The sequence below is a fragment of the Phyllostomus hastatus genome, unplaced genomic scaffold (assembly GCF_019186645.2).
Source record: "Phyllostomus hastatus isolate PE091 unplaced genomic scaffold, TTU_PhHast_1.1 phas_scaffold_28, whole genome shotgun sequence".
In the NCBI taxonomy this organism is placed as follows: domain Eukaryota; kingdom Metazoa; phylum Chordata; class Mammalia; order Chiroptera; family Phyllostomidae; genus Phyllostomus; species Phyllostomus hastatus.
In genome coordinates, this window is record NW_025334022.1 from 6522198 (window position 1) to 6542323 (window position 20126).

A 20126-nucleotide genomic window follows, 5' to 3' on the forward strand; every position below is an offset into this window, starting at 1 on the left:
CCTTCTTTTATTCTCTACAGCCTTACTGTCTTTTTACCCCATTAACATCAGGGGATGGAACATCTGAATTACATTGGACAGCAATCCTTGACTCTGAAACAAATTGTGAGCTCATTCAATGTGAGCTCAAATTTGGAACCTTGTGTATTACTTAGGCAGGTAAGCATGCATGAGGAAAATGTACAGATTGGAGAATCACCAGAGCCAAAATGATAGGCACATGCTTACTACCTTTGTGGTATGATTTTAGACTAACTAGGAAGTTTTCTCTACCTGTAAGTTATTCTCACACTGAGCCTCCATAACACTTGAAAGTACACCATTATGGCCTATGTATGGTGGGGACTTTTCCCTGTTCCACAAACACAGCTGCAGTGGCCAGCTTTGTGGCACCCCTGTTACATTAAAGAGTACGAAAAGGTCTGTCATGTTTGGTGAACTCATATTCTCAAGTTTTGAAGAATCTTGGTAGCTTCCATGGTCATTCTTCTAGGACTTAAATTGTCACTGAGGAGAGGGAGACATTTGTTGCGCGTGGGTCACCGGCTAGCAGTGACCACGGCACACTGTGGATGGCTCGACGATAAACACGCGAGAAAAAACACACATGCACAGAGACAAACCAGTTTCTGTGGGGAAGTAGGGACAGAATGGCCACCCCCCCTAGTGGGGAGCGCGCCGATTTACAGTCCATACCTGCTTTTATTGGGCTCATGCTACATAATAACTCAGGTAACGTACAATACTCATTAGGGGAAGTAAGGAACATATAAAACAAAGAACTCTGCCGGTCTATTGAGTTGGGGGGTCAAAGAGCTGTAAGGCTGAGGAACAAACTAGCTTCCTCCTAAGACCCTCCTCATTCAACTAAGAGCATTCTTGGACAAAGAAGGTTTCACAGTGATTTACATGTTCTTTCTTAGGCCTGATCACCCCGGGAAATCCGCACTTCCCAGTACCGAGCTGCACTTCCCCGTCATTGTTTCAGGCTTAGGTGGAGCGCGGGAACTAAAGCCACCGAGAGATAAGGAGATTTTCTTCCGGACGCTGAGAACTCAGACTTTGTCAGAGCCGAGGAGTGAGGGTCCATCACCCCCCTTTTGCTGCAGCCCCCCAAGTCCTTCTTTTGGGGGGCCTCCCAAAGTGATCGTGCCTGGCTTGGGTTGTTCCCCCGTGGGGAATCTTACCCGTCTTTGGCTAACCGACCAAGCTTTTTTTGGGGGTTCAGCAGCAGAAACAGCATTACTGCCAGGGAGATAAGCCTTTGTCTCCTTGCTGGCTCACGGTTCCAAGGGCGTTCCCTTAGCTTTAGCCTAGGCGGGGGTCTCAGCTTCTAATACCAGTCAGGGCGGTTCCCAACAGACATTAAGTACAAACACTCTTGCCTTCTCCTTTCTGCCTTCCTCTGATTTTAAGTCAACAGTGCATTATTAAATATCAATCACATGAAGCCCCTAGATTGGGTGTTGGGTGTGGAGAATAGGCACAAAAAAAGTCATATTGTTTCTCTTTCTCTCTTCTCTACCTTGCAGTCTTACCCTAAGCCATTCTCATTGCCCCTAGGAGCAAAGCAGGTAAGATAAACCAATGTAAACTCTTTTCATTATCTTCCCCCAAGTTTTGGCATTTTAAAAAAGGGCTTGGAGATGGCTTTGTGCATTCCTACCCACACTTAAGTAGTGCCCCCTACATTTTGAAGTGAATCTTCTCTCTGCTTCCTACTTCAGCCTAGCTCCTATTTCTTCTATATTGGAGACCATCTACTTATTAGGGAGGAAATAACTTGATTTAAGGTATGAATAATAACTGGTAAATGCATTTATTTTCCACAATAAATATGAACCTCCAAAGGTAACTTGTTAAAAAATAACCTTTAAATGGTAGGTGTGTAGCAGAAATCTAAGGCCTTTAAGGTTTTCTGGGCCTCTTAAAATATAGAACATAAGAAATTAATATTTTATTACCAATTCTCATAAAATTCTGAAATTCACCCAATTCTTCTTGTGCTCACTTTTGTTTTCAACAAGCCTCACAACCATACTTAATGATGGACAATGCCATAGACTTTTTCTTGTTATAATGGCCACTGCCATTAGTGTACATATGGATCAATGTGGAGGTGTGGTAGAGTGAAGGTGGTGGTAAATCACCCCCCTACTCTATCCACAGCCACCAAAATTAACCAAGAGAGTCCAATAAGAAGTATCTAAGCTAGTCCCACAGACCGTCATGTAATTGTTGAACCCATTTCCACAAATGTTAAGAACATCTCTCCTTGTCCCTCTCTTGTTCTTTTCTACTTCTTCAGAAAGTAGTAAGGATATAATTCTAACTTGGTGATCTATAAGAACCACATCATTATGGGACCTAGCTTCTGAGAAGTAAGGGTTTAAGGTAGAAAGCCCTGAGAAGTATGTATTCATAGAAGACAGATGGCTGAAGATACTGAAATCAATTTTAAAAAGTTATTCTTAATAAGTAATAGTAAATAATACTAATATTTAACATTTTTGAGTACTTAATACAGTGCTTGACACTGTATTAAGTGCTTGACACTGTATTAAGTGCTTTGCAGGCATTATATCCTCTGTTCTTTGGAAGTATTACAGGGTTTTGGTTAAAAAATAGAGTGTCTAGATTCACATTCTAGTGCCACCACTTATAAGCCATATGACATTTAGCAAGTTACTTAATTTCCTTTTGCTGAGGGAGCCAAATAAACTAGGTATAATAAAAGTACTTGTCTTTTAGGGTTGTTGGTAGAATTATATGAGATAATCCTTTTAAAGGACTTAAAACTTTTTTAATGACAAAGTAGTATTCCATCATGTAAATATGCCATGGTTATTTTATCCACTCATTTACTGATGGACACTTGGGCTGCTTCCATATCTTGGCAACTGTAAATAACACTACAATGAATATAGGGGTGTTTATGTTCTTTCCAATTAGTGTTTTGGGTCCCCTCAGATATATTCCCAGAAATGGGATCACTGGGTCAAAAGGCAGATCCATTTTTAATTTTTGAGGTATTTCCATACTGCTTTCCACAGTGGTTGCACCAGTCTGCATTCCCACAAACAGTGCAAAAGCACCCCCTTTTCTCCACATCCTTGCCAGCACTTGTTGTTTGTAGATTCATTGATGATACCCATTCTGACAGGTGTTTAAGGAGGCCCCAAACAGGGATTTGTAATGGAGTCCAGAACTCATCGTGTTCAGGGAATATTAGAGAAAAAATATATGATGTCTTCATCTCCACCAGTCTGAGCTGGGGGATGGGACACATGGAGCAGGGACACATGGAGCAGGGCCACTGAGAGCTGTTTCGCACAGCAACAGCTTTGCAGCTAACCTCTGGTATGGTCATTTAACATATCTATAAACCTTTAACTGGTTTCATAGATATGTTGAATAGCTGTGGCCATGCTTTGAGCCAGGGGGATGGGAGTGACTTCAACCCAGGATGTAACCAGGAAGTAGCTCTCCCAGGTTACAGTGCCTGTTTGAGAGCCTGGAGATGACTGGCTCCATGCCATGGGGCCATGCTTGCCCAGATTTACTATGGCAGCCCAGTAAAGCTGGAAGAATACAGGAATGCTGGCAGGTGCAACTGATTGTGGGGCGAGTCAGAACTGGGGCTGCAGAGGAAGATTGGCATGAGGATTTAAACCCAGGCATGGCAGCCATACCAGCTCAGGACCATGCAGCTTTGGAGGAGTTGGGAATCACCACATGGCTTTGGCAGAGGTTGGGACCACATGGCTTGGGCAAGAGTTGGGACCACCCAGCTTTGGGTTGCTCCCTTTTGCTATGAGGCTTAGGAAGCAGGAGAGAATTTGCCTGGAAGAAAAGGGCTGAAAGGACTCTTGCTGGTGGGCCATGAAAAGATGCCACATGGTTTGGGATTAACTGGAGATCATGGTGGCGACACAGCTGATGGTGCAGGAACCACAGGGCTGCCTGGACCATGGACTTCGACTTCTTTTCCTGAGATACAGTACACCAGACTGGACAGAGGGGGAAGGAAGGACTGTGCATCTGTGGGTATTCTAAAGAACTTTAGTATTTTAATGAAGACATTAAGTCATTACTCTAAGTCTGTATAACTTTTAAGTAAATAATTCCTTTCCTTTTCACTAATCTCTGGCATTGAGAGATGTCTTTCCTCTGGTGGTGGGCAAAGTGAACCTAGTACAGGTTGGGGATACCCCTGGAGAAAAAGGGGGGTCCTTTTGGTAATAGTATATCGGTCACCCCCCTGCCCTGGTCTGTTCTGTAACGTGACTACTAAGGTATATAGAATTTCATTTATGGTAATGAAAATATTCTAAAATTATTGTTGATGGTTGCAAAGCTCTGTGCATATAACAAAAACCACTGTATTGTATACATTAAATGAGTAAGTTATATCTCACTAAAGCTATTTTAGAAATGAATTTCAATACAGACATAACTATCTGCATTGACTTTTCCCCAAAACTTGAAAAAAGAGAAAAATTAAATATATCTCTGTTCTTTATTGGACCCTCCACTCTTCTTTAACTCCCCAAAAAGCCTTTAAGACACTGTCCCTTAGAAGTTTAGCTTAAGTTTTTAAGCTAGTGAAGAAGGCTGAAATCCCTTTTTCAGCACAAAAAATTTCTTTCAAACTGTGTGTCTTTCTGATAAGCTTCTCTAGCCTCAATGTTTATTTGTATTCATACATCATCCTTTACTCCAAGTCACTCTCCTCAGTGTCTGGTCTATTCCTGAGCATGGTTGAAGGCAAATATAATTGAATACAAAAACAAACAAATTAACCCAAAGCACCATATAGAATTCCCAAAGACTAACATTGGAAAAGACCTTGAACTAGAGTAATATATTCTGGACAAACTCAGGCAGGTAGTATAGATACTACTTGCATGAACCTATCTATAATAAAAGCAATGTCATACCATCTTTTGGCATGTGGTACAGTTTCCTTGCCTCATCTGCCAGTTTCTTCTATTGTGAAACCTGAATATAGTACTGGGAATCCTCAGAGAGTATCTGGGAGAAAAACCCTGGACCTCTAAGAAAAGCCCTTACAGACCTAAAAAAGGAAATGGGGTGGAGAAAAGAATTGCTATCTTTTTGGGGTGTCATTACTGAAGACCTTATTAACAGCTTTAAATAGGCAGACACCACTTTAGCTGTAAGGCCACAAATAAATTACTGTAGCTAGGATAAAAAGCTTTTCTACTGATGTTGAAAAACAACTTTAAAGTGGAAACTCCCAGGTAATTCCTAGTTTTATCTAATACTTCCTTTTCTCAATTTGAAATTCAATGATTTTCTTCTATGGTTTTATCAATGGCCCATAGATCAGATAAGATTGCTTCTTTCCTACAGTTGGAACTCTGCTATCTCACTTGGAAGAATTAATACACTTCCCTTTCTGGCCTGGTTCAGAGCTCAGTGGAACAAGAAGCACAGGAAATGTGGGACCACAAAGTACAGAGGAAGGCCAGTGTGACTAGCCCAGGGTGGACTGGAGTGGACATGACATGAGTCTTTCATCTTTATCTCTGTGAATGTTGACTATCCTGGAAATCACCTTGCTTTTTGCCCAGTTAGTCTGTAAGTTGAATCAAGAGCATAGTTTGAAAGTAAATATGGTTTATGCATGATTCTGGGGAGTAACCCTCAGCCCAAGAGAATCTATCTTTTCTGTTGTTGGCATTCTCATTAATACAGCTTTTGAATATTTAGTCACCTGAGTAAATGCCCTGGTGGGAGATTGTATGGAGGTCCTGAAGGTAAGGGTTCTTGAGAATTCAAGCAACAGGGTAATATATAAAACTCAGCTCCTTTGGGCCTTCCTTCTCTTACCCAAACCAATTTAAATCACAAGGCAACCCTTCAGCTTTGGCAAATATCTGTGGTGACCTGGTAGTGCTATCTTCATGCCCAAGATCAGCCTTTCCAATGTATTCAGCCAATGTATTCTGTATAATCAGAATACATTGGTCTCCTGTCCAAAAATTTTCTTACCTACATTCATGCTTATTATTCTGTCATTAGAAGGCTATTCTTTTGATTTAACCACTATGGAAATGCAATAATCATATAAGCTAAGAGTGACACATTACACTACCAACTATATTTAACATGTTCAACAAAGTTAGTTTGCTATTTACTAGAAAGGAAGGCGGTCTCTGAGGGACTAGGACAAGGAATGTAGTGGAGGGATCTTGAATCAGGGGGCTAGACAGAGGGCATCAGGAACAAGGGGGATGACGGTATTGAAAGGACAGGTGGAAGCATACCAAAGACAGCTGTAGTAGGATTTGAGCTCAGAGAAGACTCTTTGAAAAGGGACCCTTCTATCCTCCAAGCTCAGCCAAGAAAACTGAGTGACACTATTCTAGAGAATAGGATGGTAGCAAGAGATTTGGCAAGAGAAGAGAATTATTTGCAGTGTAATGTCTTTGTCCATCACTAAAAGGTAGGTAGTGGTTGGCATTTAAACAAAAAGGGATTTGGCATGTCATGCTTTTTGTAGATGTGTGGGTTTGGTTACCCTGGCAATTAATATGGGGAAAGAATAGGGTAGAAAAAGTAAGCATACAGGTGCAGTGAGTGTGAATGGGGAATGGGAGGGTGGGAGGATGGTGAGCTCCATGGCATTGACGGTTTTTTTCTTGGGCTTTTTCAGAAATGCTTTGCTTGTTTCTTTTTCTCTTTTATCCTTCCTTTCTTTCCCTTCCCTCATCTTTGCCTCCTCTACTACTCATATTCTCCTAGGATTTCCTGCCTCTCCCTGACTTCTCTGCTGACTGGGTTTCATGGATGCCAGTGGTCCTCTTTAGTCTGCCTTTGCATCTGGCCCATCCCAATCCTAGTTGGTGTCCCTCAGGACCAAAGAGCCAGTGAACTGGAGGACATTGTTTTTACAAATCAAGTCACATACTGCGACTAAAGTCTACATATGTGGTAGTAATTATCAGTTTATCAATTAGTGCTGAGTAGCTACTTATGTGTTTTCCCAGAGATACACAGGGATCTCTGGTGGCTTCTCACTGGGTTGAACTCTGGTTCCCAGTAAACCTGTAAGAATAAAATATTCTTTCTTGTCCTTAATGTCCAGACTCTTCCCTATTACCTCATCTGATCATCTACAAGGACTTTTCCAATACAGGATGCAGGTTTGATAGAAACCCAAACAAAGAGTATGGGAGCTCAGAAAGAATCTCACCACTCAGCAGACAATTTCTCTTTCCTCAGCATCACCCTCCTCTTCCCATTACCCCTAAATACTAGGCTGAGGTGGAATAGGGGTAAGGGTGTTTCGCACTAGGTATTATTTCCTTATAAAATGGGAGGTTAAGAGACCTATGCCTTCTGATGTACAAAAGAGGCCAATGGAAAGGGGAAATGGGGAGCAGAACTCTGTTTCCAGCCTCTTCTCTCTCTTCCTGGAGATTGGACTAATAAGCAGAGAACACTTTTTCATAGTTATTTCAAAAATCAGGCACTTTCCTGGGGCTCAAAGATACTCTGGGTCTTCTAGGCTTGGTTAGCTTCTTTTACCCAGCAGTTCTGCTGCTGCTGAAGCTCACAGATGGCATGAACAGAAAAAAGGGGGCCAGGGAATCTATGCCCACCCCCAATTTCGAACTAAGCAGGGTCTTAGTAGTTGAAGGAGTTGGAAACAGTTAGCAGGAGTCAGTGCACAAGGGAGAAGAATATGAGGCTCTTCTAAGAGTTCTCCAGAAATTTTAATGGTCTTCAAATTCTACATGTGCTACTTTAGCTTCCTGTGTATATCGTAGATGCTGAAGAAATGCTTACTGAATTAAAAGGGAGAATAAATTCAAATTCTTTGAAGCCATTTTCTAACATTCAATAAACCCAAACACATTTCTTGGAGAGGGTTTCAAAACATATATTTGTATTGATTTTCAAGACTTCCCAAATCACATTATTTCTGTGCTACAGTGGTGATACATGCAAGGACAGAAATTTCCTTTTGATAGCAGCCAGCACCATCTGTAACATGCATTAAACTGTAAATGAGTAATGGGCTGTTTGAGATTCAGAGACTTATTCAGCTTCTATAATAAGACAAGGAAGAAAGTGAAAACATAACTCAAATATTCTAATTCTTGTTTCACTAAGAGAATAACTTATTCCATGGGGCTATAATGATGACAAAGGAAATTCCATTTGTTTGGCAGCTCTGCATATTACCAATTTAAAGATGGTCAGTTCACTATAAATAGGAATATGGAAGTAGCTTTATGGTGACACATCAGATGCAAAATACCTGTATACCATCTTACCAACTAAATTGTGTTTAGTCCATGTTACCCAAAGCAATCTATATAATCAACACAGTCCCTATTAAAATGCCAATGACATATTTCACAGATATGGAACAAACATTTCAAAATTTTATATGGAACAGAAAACAAACCTGAATAACCTCAACAATTTTGAGAAAGAAGAACAAAGTATGAGGGATCATAATACCTGATATCAAAGTGTATTACAAGGCCACTATAATCAAAACAGTCTGGTACTGGCATAAAAACAGACACATAGACCAATGGAACAGCATAGTGAACCCAGAAACAAACCCAAGTCTTTATGGTCAGTTAATATTTGGCAAAGGGAACAGAAGCATAAAATGGAGTAAAAATAGCCTCTTCAACAAATGGTGTTGGGAGATCTGGACAGCTACATGCAAAAAATGAAACTCAACTACCAATTTATACCATACACCATACACAAAAATAAATTCAAGGTGGATAAAAGAGTTAAATATAAATTGTGACACCATAAAAATCCTAGAGGAGAACATAGGGAAGAAAATGTCAGATATCCCACACAGCAATGTTTCCACTGGTAAGTGTCCTAGAGCAAGGGACATAAAGGAAAGAATAAACAAATGGGACTTCATCAAAATAAAAAGCTTCAGCCCAGCTAAAGAAAACAGCATTAAAATGAGGAGGGAACTAACCATAAGGAAAAATATATTTGCAGATGATACCTCGGACGAGGGTTTGATCTCCAAAATATGTAAAGGACTCACATGACTCCACACCAGGAAGACAAACAATCCAATGAAAAAAATGGGCAAAGGACCTGAACTGACACTTCTCTAAGGGGGACACACAGAGGACCTAGAGACATATGAAAAGATGCTCAGCATCACTAGTCATCAGGGAGATACAAATCAAAACCACAATGAGATACAACTTTGCACTGGTCAGAATGGCCATCATAAACAAAACAGCAAACAACAAGTGCTAGAGAGGATGTGGAGAAAGGGGAACCGTAATGCACTCTTGGTGGGATTGCAGACTGGTGCAGCCACTGTGGAAAACAGTATGAATTTCCTCAGAAAACTAAAAATGGAACAGCATTTTGATCCAGTAATTGCACTGCTGAGATTATACTCCAAGAATCCTGAAACAGTAACTCAAAAGCACCTATGCACTCCAATGTTAATAGCAGCAAAATTTACAATAGCCAAGTGCTGGAAGCAACCTCAGTGCCCATCAGTAAATGAGTGGTTCAAAAAACTATGGTACGTTTACACAATGGAATACTGTGCAGCAGAAAGAAAGAGTTCCTACCCATTAAGACAGAGTGGATGGAACTGGAGAGCATTATGCTAAGTGAAATAAGCTAGGCAGTGAAAAACAGATACCATATAATCTCATCTATAAGTGGAACCTAATCAACAGCAAATGAGAAAGCAAAATATAACCAGAGACATTGAAATAAAGAACCAATGGACAGTAACCAGAGGGGAGGAGAAAGTGGGTTAGCAGCGAAAAGAAGGAGAAGGATCATCAAGGAACATGTATAAAGGATCTATGGACAAAGCCAAAGGGGTTAGAATTGAGGGTAGGAGGTGGGTGTGGGTGGATGGGAGGAAAGTAGTGGCAGGAATGTCTTGAATGATAAAAAAAGTAAAAAAGAAAAAAAGAAGAAATATACTGAAAAGGGGCTTTAGGTCAAGGTGGAGGCATAGGTGGATGTGTTTTGTTTCCATGCACAATGAAAAGAAGGATAAGAACCAATTTAAAAACAAAATAAAGAAAAAACTAGAACTGCCAAAAATCAAACTCTATGGAAGTCCAACAACCAAGGAGTTAGAGAAAAAAATATTCATCCAAACTGGTAGGAGGGGCAGAAATGGACAGCTGTGGTACAGAGGATATGTGGCAAGGTGGCAGTTGGTAGACCACATGGTCCCACATTTGCATGTGGATAAACCAGTAGGAACAAGTGGGTAGCAAGACAGACCGCACAACCCTGGGTACTAGCTGGAAAAATTCTGGCTTTAAAAACCTGTGAGGGGCCCTGGCTGGTGTGGCAGAGTGGTTGAGTGCTGGCCTGAGAATCACAGGGTTGCTGGTTCTATTCCTAGTCTAGGGCACATGCCTGGGTTGCTGGCCAGGTTCCCAGTAGGAGGCTTGCAAGAGGCAACCACACATTGATGTTTCTTTCACTCTTTCTCCCTTCCTTCCCCTCTTTAAAAAATAAATAAATAGCCCTGGCTGGCATAGCTCAGTGGATTGAGCGCGGGCTGCAAACCAAAGTGTTGCAGGTTCAATTCCCAGTCAGGGTACCTGCCTGGGTTGCAGGCCATGACCCCCAGCAACTGCACACTGATGTTTCTCTCCCTCTTTCTCCCTCCCTTCCCTCTCTAAAAGCAAATAAATAAAATCTTAAAAAATTAAATAAATAAAATCATAAAAATATTTCTAAAAATCCTGTGGGGGTTATTGCAGTGGGAGAAAGTGAGTCTCACAGGGGAGTTATGGAGGAGTCCATGGGGTCCTAGAACATAACACAAGCCTTCTCACTTGGCAATCAGCATCCGAAGGGAACAATTTAGTTGTGGATCATGGGGTAAATGACTGAAATCTGGGCGAGACCTGAGCAAGAGGCATTTTTCCCTCTCTGAACCCTCCACCACATACAGCACTACAACACAGTGACGTGGGTTGCCCTGCCCTGGCAAATACCTAAGGATCCACCACTTATAATGTAATTGGTGTGCTAAGACAAAGAAATATGGCCCAAATGAAATCATGGATCAAAAGTCCAGAAGAAGAACTGAGCAACGGGGAGATAGACAACTGATCAGATGCACAGTTCAAAACACTTGTAATCAGGATGCTCAGAGAAACAATTGAGTACTATTACTTAATAAAGGAAAAAGTGAAGGTTATGAAAAGTGAAATAAAGACAAATGTATAGGGAGCCAACTGTGACGGGAGGGAAGCTGGGATTCAATTCAATGGTTTGGACCAGCAGGAAGAAATAAACATTCAACCAAAATGGAGTGAAGAAAGAAGAATTCAAAAAAATGAGGAGTGGCTTAGGAAACTGTGGGACAACCTTAAACATCCCAACATCCAAGTCACGGGGGGTGCCGGAAGGAGAATAGGAAGACCAAGAAATTGAAAACTTATTTGAAAACTTTATGAAGGAGAACTTCCCCAATCTGACAAAGGAAACAGACTTCCCAGAAGTCCAGGAAGCTCAGAGAGACCCAAAGAACTTGAACCCAAGGAAGCACACTCCAAGGCACATCATAATTACATTAGCCAAGATTACAGATAAGGAGAGAATCTTAAAAAACAGCAAGAGGAAAGGAGACAGTTACCTACAAAGGAGTTCCCATAAGACTATCAGCTGATTTCTGAAAAGAAACCTTACAGGCAAGAGGGGTTTGGAAAGAAGTATTCCAAGTCATGAAAGGCAAGGACCTACATACAGCAAAGCTATCACTTAGAATGGAAGGGCAGATATAGTACTTCACAGATAAGGTCAAGTTAAAAGAGTTCATCATCACCAAGCCCTAATTATATGAAATGTTAAAGGGACTTATCTAACAAAAAGAATATCAAAATTATGAACAGTGAGATGACAACAAACTCAGAACTATCAACATCTGAACCTACAAAAACAAAAACAAACTAAGCAGACAACTAGAACAGGAACTGAATCACAGAAATGGAGATCACATGGGTGGTTATCAGTTGGGAGGTGGAGGGGCTAGAATGGGAGAATATAGGGAAATTATCCACACGGAATGCCAAATGTAGCTCAGCCCTATGGGAAAGCCCATAGGCACATTTTGGCACACAGGACACCAAACCCATGGATCAACTCTCCCATTGAAAACCAGGCCTGCATTATACCTAGGCTGTTTTGAGTCTTGCTCCTGCTAAAACTCCCTCACCCTGAGTTGAGGCAGCAAATGCTTACTGCATATCTTTAGGGTAACTTCCTAACGTCTTTGCTAATTCTCCCAAGGATTGAAGTGTAACCAGACCAATTACTCCCATTGTTCCTTTGTACTTGTAACATTTTTTCCTTGTTAATCTGTAAGAAGCAATCAGTAACATCCTCCCCATTGCTATCTGTAAAAAGTAATTACCTAAAGCAAACCTAAATATAATAAACAAAACCTGCTTTGATGTATGCTATTAGAAAGCCAGTAAAAGCTTGTCAAGGCAAGGGTTGGGGCACTCTCTTGTTGAGAGAGGGGCCATGTCATCCCTTTTCCTCCACAGGACTTCAGTGGTCCATGTGAATTTGTCTTGTGTCATCCACAACACTGTGAACACTGCTGGCCAGTGTCTGCATCAGGAGAAAAGGTACAGGGAATAAGTAGCATACATAATAGGTACAAAATAGATGGGGAGAGGTTAAGAATGCTATAGGAAATTTAGAAGCCAAAGAACTTATATGTACAACCCATGGACATGATCTATGGTAGAGGAAGGCAGTGGGGAGGTGGGAAGGCAGAGGGGAATAAGGAGAAGGGGGCAACTGTAATAGCATAATCAATAAAATATACTTAAAAAAGAATAAACAAGTGGGATGACATCAAATTAAAAACTGTGTGGTTAATAAAACATTAGCAAAATAAAAAGGGAACCAACCATATAGAAAAACAGTTTTGCCAATGATGCCTCAGACAGGGGTTTGATCTCCAAAGTATATAAAGTACTCACATGACTCCACACCAAGAAGACAATCCAATGAAAAAATAGACAAAGGATGTGAACAGACACTTCTCCAAGGAGGACATGTAGAAGGCCCAGAGTCATAAGAAAGGATGTTCATAATCATTAGCCATCAAAGAGACACAAATTAAAACTACAATGAGATACCACTTCACACTGGTCAGAATGGCCATCATAAACAAAACAGCAAACAACAAGGGCTAGAGAGGATGCGGAGAAAGGGGAACCGTAGTGCACTCTTGGTGGGATTGCAGACTGGTGCAGCCACTATGGAAAACAGTATGGAATTTCTTCAGAAAACTAAAAATGGAACAGCCTTTCAATCCAGCAATTCCACTGCTGAGTTTATATCCTAAGAATCTTGAAACAACAATTCAAAAGAACCTATGTACCCCAATGTTCATAGCAGCATAATTTACAATATCCAAGTGCTGGAAGCAACCTAAGTGCCTTTCAGTAAATGAATGGATCAAAAAACTATGGTACATTCACACAATGGAATACTATGCAGCAGAAAGAAAGAAGGAACACCTACCCTTTGCAACAGCATTGATGGAACTGGAGAGCTTTATGCTAAGTGAAATAAGCAAGGTGGTAAAAGACAAATACTACATGTTCTCACCTATAAGTGGAACCTAATCAATAAAACAAAGAATTGAGCAAAATAGAAGCAGAGGCATGGAAACAAAGAATAAACTGACACTTAGCAGAAGGGAGGGTGGATGGAGATAATGGGTGAAAGAAGATGAAGGGTCAAGGAACATGTATAAAGAAGCCATGTACAAGGACAATGGGGAGGAGGATTGAATGTGTGAGGGGTGTGAGCAGGGCAAGGGACATTAATGGAGGGAAAATGGGGACAACTGTAATTGAACAATAAAAAAGAAACGTATAATTTTAGCTATAAATATCAGCAAATGACCTATTCTTTTTTGTTTTTTTTCTAACTGAACATCTTTAAAGTGCATGATGTGTGTGCATGTGTGTGTATGTGTGTGTGCATGACCCCATAAAAATAATTATATTCTGGAGGGTGGGCTTCTTGTAGTACAGACTGCTTCCATTAGGTGAACGTTCTAGGAACCCATCTGTATCAGTTTGCAAGCCGGTGTTGTTGTGAGAAGCTGCATTCATCTTCAGTTATTATTTTTTTTGAAGATTCTTTCAATAAATTTGTCCACTTCATGATGGGGGATTTACAAGCACACATGCCCTCACTCTACTGAGTGTTCAGCAGTTTTGCTCTTTTTTAAAAAATATTTATTTTTAGAGAGAGGAGAAGGAAAGAAGAGAGTGAGAGAAACATCAAGGTGTGGTTGCCTCTCCAATGCCCCTTACTGGGAACCTGGCCAGCAACCCAGGAATGTGTCCTGACTGGGAGTCAAACCAGCTACCCTTTGTTTCACAGCCCAGTGTTCAATCCTCTGAGCCATGCCAGCCAGGGCAGTTCAGCTTGCTTTGACCCAAGTGTGACATGACTCCTGTTCCCCAACCTCCATATTCACCCAATCTTTCCCTGAGCAACATTTTTTTTTGTTTCCTCAGATGGAAAAAAGTTCTCAAAGGGAAACATTTTGCTGATGTGGAAGAGATGAAAGAAAAAATGGCAGAAACACTAAAAGCCATCAAAATCAATGAGTTCAAAAACTGTTTTGAGCAGTGGAAAAAAATGTCTCGAGAGGAGTCTTGCATCAAATGGAGAATATTTTGAAGGTGACTGAAATTTTAACATGTAAGAATAAATACACAACCTTTTATAAATAAATATTGTTTTGGGGGTCCCCCATAGTATATCAGCTCCATGAGAGCATCACAGCAATTAAGATAGTGAACATATTCATCATCCCCTAAAGTTTCCTCTCTCTCCATTGTAATCCCCACTGCCTGCTCCTCTTCCTACAGACAACCATTGATCTATTTTCTGCCACTACAGTTTAGTTTGTATTTTCTAGAGTATTATATAAATGGAATCATATAGTTTGTATGCTTTTAGAGAGAAAAGGAGAGAGGAAGGAAGAGACAGAAACATCGATTTGTGGCCTCCTGTACCTACCTGGATCAGGGTGCTTATGAGCACAGAGAGAGGAATCAGGCTGGCAACCTAGACATGTGTCCTGATCAGGAATCAAACCTGCAACCATTCATTTATGAGATGACATTCAAACGAACTTAACCACACTAGCAGGGCTGCCCATTTTTTAATTGGATTTTTTAAATATTGAGTGGTATTTATTATTTATATATTTTGGATACTAACCTATCAGAAGATACATATTTGCATATATCTTCTCCCTTTGAGTGTTGCCTTTTCATTTTGTCGATAGTTGTCTTCACTAACCAAAATCTTCTTAATTTGATGTAGTCCCCTTGTTTATTTTTGCTTTTGTTGCTTTTGCCTGAGGAGACAGATTTAAAAAAATATTGTTGAGACAATGTTTTTTTTCTAGAAACGTTATGGTTTCAGGTGTTGCAATGAAGTCCTCAATCCATTTAGAGTTTATTTTTGTATGTGGTGAAAGAAAGTCATCAGGTTTCATTCTTTTGCATGTAGCTGTTCAATTTTTCAAACATTATATATTGAAGAGACTGTCTTTTCCCCATTGTACATTCTAACCTCCTTTGTAACAAATTAATTGACCATATAAGTGTGGGTTTATTTCTGGGTTCTCTATTCTCTTTCACTGGGTATGTGTCTTTATTGTGTCAGTACCATACTGTTTTGATTTATGTAGATTTATAGTGTAGTTTCTCCCAGGTTGTTATTCTTTTTCATTTGTGCTTTGGCTATTTGGGTGTTGTGTTCTAGTTTTTTGAAAAATGCCATTGAAATTTTATTGGGGATTGTATTGATTTGATTTTATTTATTTTTAAAATTTATTGATTATACTATTACACTTGCCCCCTACCCCCCCTTTATTCCCCCCTACCCTGCACACCCCTTCCCACCCACATTCCCTCCCCACCTTAGTTTATGTCCATGGGTCATACATGTAAGTTCTTTGGCTTCTCCATTTCCCATACTATTCTTAACCTCCCCCTGTTGATTTTGTACCTATGATTTATGCTTCACATTCCCTGTACCTTTTCCCCCTTTCTTCTCTGTCCAATTCCCTACTGATAACCACCCATGTGATCTCCATTTCTGTGATTCAGTCCCTGTTCTAGTTGTCTGCTTAGTTTGTTTTTGTTTTTTTAGGTTCAGATGTTGATAGTTCTGAGTTTGTTGTCATCTCACTGTTCATAATTTTGATATTCTTTTTGTTAGATAAGTCCCTTTAACATTTCATATAATTAGGGCTTGATGATGATGAACTCTTTTAACTTGACCTTATCTGTGAAGTACTATATCTGCCCTTCCATTCTAAATGATAGCTTTGCTGTATGTAGGTCCTTGCCTTTCATGACTTGGAATACTTCTTTCCAAACCCTTCTTGCCTGTAAGGTTTCTTTTCAGAAATCAGCTGATAGTCTTAGGGGAACTCCTTTGTAGGTAACTGTCTCCTTTCCTCTTGCTGTTTTTAAGATTCTCTCCTTATCTGTAATCTTGGCTAATGTAATTATGATGTGCCTTGGAGTGTGCTTCCTTGGGTTCAAGTTCTTTGGGTCTCTCTGAGCTTCCTGGACTTCTGGGAAGTCTGTTTCCTTTGTCAGATTGGGGAAGTTCTCCTTCATAAAGTTTTCAAATAAGTTTTCAATTTCTTGGTCTTCCTATTCTCCTTCCGGCACCCCCCGTGACTTGGATGTTGGGATGTTTAAGGTTGTCCCACAGTTTCCTAAGCCTCTCCTCATTTTTTTTGAATTCTTCTTTCTTCACTCCATTTTGGTTGAATGTTTATTTCTTCCTGCTGGTCCAAACCATTGATTTGAGTCCTAGCTTCCTTCTCGTCACTGCTTGTTCCCTGTGCATTTTCATTCATTTCACTTTTCACAGCTTTCACTTTTTCTCTTTTTTTGTTACCATACTCAACCAATTCTGTGAGCATCCTGATTACAAGTGTTTTGAACTGTGCATCTGAGAGGTTAGCTATCTCTTCATTGCTTAGTTGTATTTTTTCTGGAACATTGATCTGTTCTTTCACTTGGGCCATTTTTTTTTGTCTCAGTGCATCTGTTCAATAGTAATGGTCACAACCTTAGATATTTGCCACATAGAGAAACCCACATTGCTTTGTTGTGGTGCTATATGCTGGAGAGTGGTCCAATAGAGAACAGTGCCACTTACTCAGCTCTCGACTGGCTTTTAGTCACTTCTGACACTACCCACAAGCAAATTGGGCCCTTCTGGTGCTGATTCCTGGGTAGGTGGTTTTGTGTATGTTCTGGGACTCTGCTGGTCTTTCCAATGAACTCTCCTGTGAGGATGGAAGTTTTTCCTGCCACGTCAATCCCCACAGATTTTTTCAGTCAGAGATGTTGAGGCATTATCTCCCCATGCTGGAACCCTGGGTTCCTCAGTCTGTTCTCTCGCCAGCTGTTCCTTGCAGTTTATCTGCACATAAATGTGTGACCACCCACTCCACCAACCACCGCCTGTCCCGGTCCTCCAGCTGCTGTCTTGCTGTGAGTCCTCTCCACCCCAGCTGTCCCTCTCTGCACCCCCTATTTGTCTGGATGAGTATTTATTCTTTAACTCTTTGGTTCTTGGACTTCCATAAAGTTTGAGTTTCTAGCAGTTCTGGTTGCTTTTTGTTTTTAAATTTGTTGTTGTCTTTATGCTGGTTGTGCAAAGAGGCACAGTGTATCCACCTATGCCTCCATCTTGGCCAGAAGTCTATTCTTTCCTTTTAGTCCCTTGCTCTAGGGGACACATAAGTGAAAATATTGCTTGGTGGAATATCTGAGATTTTTCCTACCTATGTTCTCCTCTAGGACTCTTAAGGTGTCATGATTTATATTTAAGTCTTTTATCCATTTTGAGTTTATTATTATGTATGGTGTAATTTGGTGGTTGAGTTTCTTTTCTTTTTTTTTTTTTGCATGTAGCTGTCCAGATCTCCCAAAACCATTTGTTAAAGAGGCTATTTTTACTCCATTTTGTGTTTTTTACCCCTTTGTTGAATGTTAATTGAACATAGAGATATGAGTATATTTCTGGGCCCTTTATTCTGTTCCATTGATTTATGTGTCTGCTTTTATGACAGCAGCAGACTGTTTGGATTACAGTGACCTTGCAATATAGTTTGATATAAGGTATTGTAATCCCCTCTACTTTGTTCCTCTCTCTGAACATTGTTGCAGCAATTTGTAGTCATTTATGATTTCATATAAATTTTTGAAATTGTTGTTCTATATCTGTGAAATATGTCATTGGTATTTTAATAGTGATTGCATTGAATCTATAGACTGCTTTGGGTAGTATGGACATTTTAATTATGTTTATTCTTCCAATTCATGAACATGGTGTCTTCTTCCATTTGTTTTTATCTTCCTTCATTTCAGTTCTCAGTGTCCTGTAATTTTCTGACTATAGGGATTTTACCTCAGTTAAATTTATTCCTAGGTACTTTATATTTCTTTTTGCTGAGTAAATGGTATTTTTTCCTAGTTTCACTTTCTGGTATGTCCTTCTGATATACTACAATGTGTTCAATTTCTGAATATTGACCTTGTATCCTGCTATTTTGCTAAATTGACTTATTGGGTCGAGTAGTTTTTTGGTGGAGGCTATAGGGTTTTCTGTGTGTACTATCATGTCATCTGCAAACAATGATAGCTTTGTTTCAACTTTTCCAATTTCAATGCCTTTTATTTCTTTTCTTGTCTGATTTCTGTGGCTAGGACTTCCAATACTATGTTGAATAGAAGTGATGAAAGTGCACATCTTTGTCTTGTTCCTGATCTTAGTGGGAAAGATTTTAATCTTTGCCTGTTGAATACGATGTTGGTTTATAGGTCTCTCGTATATGGCTTTTATTATGTTGAGGCATGCTCCCTCTATTCCCACTTTGCTGGGTGTTTTAATCATAAATGGTGCTGCACCTTATCAAATGCTTTTTACGCATCTACTGATGTGATCCTGTGTTTTTTTTCTTTGCTTTTATTTATATACTGTATTACATTTATTGATTTGTAAATATTGTACTCTTCTTGCATTCCTGGGATGAATCCCATATGATCATGGTGTGTCATCTTTTGAATGTATTGCTGGATGCAGTTCGCCAAAATTTTGTTGAGGATTTTAGCATTTATGTTCATTAGTGATATTGGCCTGAAGTTTTCTTTCTTTGCTGTGTCTTTATCTGGTTTTGGAATTAGGATGATGTTGACTTCTTAAAAAGAGTTTGGGAGGCTTCCATCTTCTTGGATTTTTTGGAATAGTCTGTGAAGGATAGGGGTTAGCTTTTCCTTAAATACTTTGTAGAATTCTCCTCTGAAACCATCTGGTCCAGGACTTTTGTGTGTTGGGAGTTTCTTTGACTACTGCTTCAATTTCATCAGCTGTTGTTGGTCTGTTCAGGCTTTCTGCTTCTTCTTCCTTGAATTTTGGAAGATTTTATCTTTCTAGAAATTTGTCCATTTCATGTAAGTTTTCAAATTTTCTGGCATATAGTTTTTCATAGTAATTTCTTACAATCCTTTGTATTTCTGTGGTATCAGTTGTAGTCTTTCCTCTTTCATTTCTGGTTGTGTTTATTTGGGTCCTCTCTCTATTTTTCTTAATGATCCTGCTTAAAGGCTTGTTGATTTTGTTTATCTTTTCAAAGAACCAGCTCCTAGATTCATTGATCCTTAGAATTGTGCTTTTAGTTTCTATTTCATTTAATTCTGCTATGATCTTAGTTATTTCCTCCCTTTTACTTGCTCTGGGCTGTGTTTGTTGTTGTTGCTTGAGTTCCTGTAGGTGTAGGGTTAAGTGTTTAACTGAAATGTTTTTATCTATTTTAGGTAGGCCTGAATCACTATGAACTTCCCTCTCAGGACTGCTTTCACTGTTTCCAATAAGTTTTGGATTGTTTTGTATTCATTTTCATTTGTTTCCAGAAATTTTTGATTTCTTCCTTGATCTCATTCTTTACACATTTATTGTTCAATATCATGCCATTCAATCTCCATGAGTTTGAGCATTTTTGATTTTTTTCTTTGAGGTTGGTTTCTAGTTTTAGT